We start from the raw sequence: 5,000 nt of genomic DNA on the forward strand, positions 1-5,000 counted from the left end.
TCAATGAGTTAGTAATGCTTCATAATATCCTTTATAAGGTATGTGCTGATGGTCTGCTCACCATTTATGAGTCATCATGAATAATCTTTGTCATGCATAAGCTATCGTCCAATTCATACGTGAAATAATATATGTGAGCACATGTAACACCTTAGTTTATGCTTAATATAGGTTTTTAGAAACCATTTACTTACCATTAGTAACGTGTTTCGCATGGGTTGATATGAAGTGGGATCTGTCTATACTTTATACGCATTTACAAATGGCCAGTAACTGAGGAACATACTATAGAAACCATTTACTAACCATTAGTAAAGTGTTTTGCATGGGTTAATATAAAGTTGCCACTGTCTATACTTTATAAGCATTTACAAAAGGCCCGTTACTGAGGAACATACACTATAGAAACCATTTACTTATCATTAGTAAAGTGTTATGCATGGGTTGATATAAAGTTGAGACTGTCTATACTTTATAAGCATTTACAAATGGCCTGTTACTGAGGGACATACCATTAGTCAACACTTCTGCAGCAACAACTCCAAAAATGACCTCAAACGTTAGATGGTTAAACATATCAATGGCAAAAACACACAACACAGCATCGAGGGAATGGAAAATTGGAAAACATTTATTTAAAAAACTAAACTAACAATAAATTCACATTTAAACATGCATTCTAATATGCTAAACACAACAGCAACAATGGAACTTTAAATAAGGCGATCAGCTAGTTTTTTTTTTTATTTATTGCCAAAAGTTTGCCAGACTCTTTATATGCTTTTAATTTGGTTACAATGCTTTCGTCCCCCTCTATGGCATCCTTACACCTCTGTGTAAAACTAGAGAGCTCCTCCGTGGAGGAAGAGTCGGATGACGCGTCGGAGGAATCAGGCCCTGACTTGGATGAAGCGCTTGAGTCGGTTTTCTGCGACTGACTTTTCTTCGCCTCTGGTGGACTGCCCTTGTCCTTTTTTCTTGCTGCTACAAACAGACAATGACAGAGGATGATTAGTGGAAAATATAGGCATGTGGGTGGCACACTAGTAAGTGTGATGGTCTTTGGAAGATAGTTTTCTGAGTTCAAACAAGAACAGGTCGATACAAACGTACGTGAGGAAATGACTAGTATGAAACCACTAGTGTCAATCAACAAAAACACGAAGAGAGTAATGCTAGCAGGAAAATACAATTATGCACTTACATCATCAGTAACGCATACAGCAACACAATGTTAACTTTATGTACTTAGCATTAGAGATTATAAGCACACGGTATTAGACCATGAGGGCACGTATGGGCTGGCACGAAAAGGTTTCAAGTTCCCAAGTGTATTGTCAAATATGGCAAATTGACTTACTCATAGCCAGTTGTTCCCTCAGGAAGTCGCTCTCAAATAGTCATGTCTTTCAGCATCTCCTGCTGCCAGTCCAATTTCTGCCTGGCCATCTCCAGCTCATGGCGCAGTCTAGTTGACGTCAATTGGGCATTAGGAGCGAGTGTGGTCCTAGCTAAATGTTTGGGGGAAAGAATACAACTTTTCAATAAAAATGTTCACACCGCTAATTTCCAATAATCAGGTTAATCATATGCAAATTCAGCGAGAAAGGAAATAGTTTTGTTAGTCTAAGGTTACTAGCTACGAAGTGTAACAGGTGGAACCAACCATAGGAAAAAGTTATATTAAATGAAATGTATTATTTAATTAAAGCTTCAAACAATTATTTCACACTGAAACACTTTCCACCCTGTTCATGACAATATTCTTAACACAGATACCTGTCCTACTCACCGGTGAGTTCGTCTAACTGAAACAAGGCACAATAACCAGAACACAAAATATCATTGCCCCGTACCAACATGCACTAAATCCACTGTGTGTTAATAACACTAGCAACATACATTCATAAATGCAATAAACTTATATACATAAATGCAACAAAAGAACGTTTTGTCCATTAAACACATTACACAATCAAAATTCAATGTTTTTCACATTCACTATGCTGTTCGTTGCACTGTTCTGTTCAACGTTTAGTTCAAAATGGTTGAGCCACGGTCATCAAAGTGTATGGAAATGTTCCCAAGATGCATATTACCGTCCCGGACACTTTGCAGCTCATTGACGATGTGGAGTCACAACGGGGAGGGTATTACTTACCACAACATCAATCAGTAGCGTGGGAGAGGGAGGGAGAGAGAGAGAGAGAGAGAGAGAGAGAGAGAGAGAGAGAGCAAGCGTGCTCCACGCACATCAGGGGCTGTAGTGGTGGAAACGGCTAGCTGTCCTCGTTCGTTGGCGTGGTGTAGTCTCCGATGTTGGCGACGAGCTAGTTTCTAAATATTAATACACTTTGCTAGCTAGCGAGGACATTCCGCCTCACACTACAACGTGCTTTACTTCTTAGCAGTAACACCGGGCGATCTTCAGAGCTGGTGATGTAAATTCTTGCTTCCTCCACACGACCACTCTACCGTAGTTCATCTGTAACATCCGTAACACGGACATGTGAGCTATCCGGGCGCCGCCATCTTCTCTCTTACATTCTCCGTTTGCCCCTTGTCCCGCCCTCTCCGCTCTCTCCATTGGCCCCTGCGATAACTTTGGGATATCAATCTCTGCACCACAGAACTTGACCATAGGTCCAGCCAATCAGTGACTGGAAAGTTGGTGCACTGGCCAATGGAGTGAGCGGAGAGGGCGGGACAAGGGGCAGACGGAGAATGTAAGAGAGAAGATGGCGGCGCCCGGATAGCTCACATGTGATTGAGAAAGAGTGACGGTAGGATAAGTCAGTTAATTGCAAGTTTAACTCCAAGTTTGTTAGGTCTGTTAGTGTCCGTGTTACGGATGAACTACGGTAGAGTGGCCGTGTGGAGGAAGCAAGAATTCACATCACCAGCTCTGAAGATCGCCCGGTGTTACTGCTAAGAAGTATAGCACGTTGTAGTGTGAGGTGGAATGTCCTCGCTAGCTAGCAAAGTGTATTAATATTTAGAAACTAGCTCGTCGCCAACATCGGAGACTACACCACGCCAACGAACGAGGACAGCTAGCCGTTTCCACCACTACAGCCCCTGATGTGCGTGGAGCACACTTGCTATCTCTCTCTCTCTCTCCCTCCCTCCCTCTCCCACGCTACTGATTGATGTTGTTGAGCTGCAAAGTGTCCGGGACGGTAATATGCATCTTGGGAACATTTCCATAAACTTTGATGACCGTGGCTCAACCATTTTGAACTAAACGTTGAACAGAACAGTGCAACGAACAGCATAGTGAATGTGGAAAAACATTGAATTTTGATTGGGTAATGTGAACGTTCTTTTGTTGCATTTATGTATATAAGTTTATTGCATTTATGAATGTATGTTGCTAGTGTTATTAACACACAGTGGATTTAGTGCATGTTGGTACGGGGCAATGATATTTTGTGTTCTGGTTATTGTGCCTTTTGTTTCAGTTAGAAGAACTCACCGGTGAGTAGGACAGGTATCTGTGTTAAGAATATTGTCATGAACAGGGTGGAAAGTGTTTCAGTGTGAAATAATTGTTTGAAGCTTTAATTAAATAATACATTTCATTTAATATAACTCTTTCCTATGGTTGGTTCCACCTGTTACACTTCGTAGCTAGTAACCTTAGACTAACAAAACTATTTCCCTTCTCGCTGAATTTGCATATGATTAACCTGATTATTGGAAATTAGCGGTGTGAACATTTTTATTGAAAAGTTGTATTCTTTCCCCCAAACATTTAGCTAGGACCACACTCGCTCCTAATGCCCAATTGACGTCGACTGCGCCATGAGCTGGAGATGGCCAGGCAGAAATTGGACTGGCAGCAGGAGATGCTGAAAGACATGACTATTTGAGAGCGACTTCCTGAGGGAACAACTGGCTATGAGTAAGTCAATTTGCCATATTTGACAATACACTTGGGAACTTGAAACCTTTTCGTGCCAGCCCATACGTGCCCTCATGGTCTAATACCGTGTGCTTATAATCTCTAATGCTAAGTACATAAAGTTAACATTGTGTTGCCGTATGCGTTACTGATGATGTAAGTGCATAATTGTATTTTCCTGCTAGCATTACTCTCTTCGTGTTTTTGTTGATTGACACTAGTGGTTTCATACTAGTCATTTCCTCACGTACGTTTGCATCGACCTGTTCTAGTTTGAACTCAGAAAACTATCTTCCAAAGACCATCACACTTACTAGTGTGCCACCCACATGCCTATATTTTCCACTAATCATCCTCTGTCATTGTCTGTTTGTAGCAGCAAGAAAAAAGGACAAGGGCAGTCCACCAGAGGCGAAGAAAAGTCAGTCGCAGAAAACCGACTCAAGCGCTTCATCCAAGTCAGGGCCTGATTCCTCCGACGCGTCATCCGACTCTTCCTCCACGGAGGAGCTCTCTAGTTTTACACAGAGGTGTAAGGATGCCATAGAGGGGGACGAAAGCATTGTAACCAAATTAAAAGCATATAAAGAGTCTGGCAAACTTTTGGCAATAAATAAAAAAAAAACTAGCTGATCCCCTTATTTAAAGTTCCATTGTTGCTGTTGTGTTTAGCATATTAGAATGCATGTTTAAATGTGAATTTATTGTTAGTGTAGTTTTTTAAATAAATGTTTTTCAATTTCCATTCCCTCGATGCTGTGTTGTGTGTTTTTGCCATTGATATGTTTAACAACCTAACGTTTGAGGTCATTTTTGGAGTTGTTGCTGCAGAAGTGTTGACTAATGGTATGTCCCTCAGTAACAGGCCATTTGTAAATGCTTATAAAGTATAGACAGTCTCAACTTTATATCAACCCATGCATAACACTTTACTAATGATAAGTAAATGGTTTCTATAGTGTATGTTCCTCAGTAACGGGCCTTTTGTAAATGCTTATAAAGTATAGACAGTGGCAACTTTATATTAACCCATGCAAAACACTTTACTAATGGTTAGTAAATGGTTTCTATAGTATGTTCCTCAGTTACTGGCCAT

The sequence above is a fragment of the Sprattus sprattus genome (assembly GCF_963457725.1).
Source record: "Sprattus sprattus genome assembly, chromosome: 3".
Taxonomy (NCBI): Eukaryota; Metazoa; Chordata; class Actinopteri; order Clupeiformes; family Clupeidae; genus Sprattus; species Sprattus sprattus.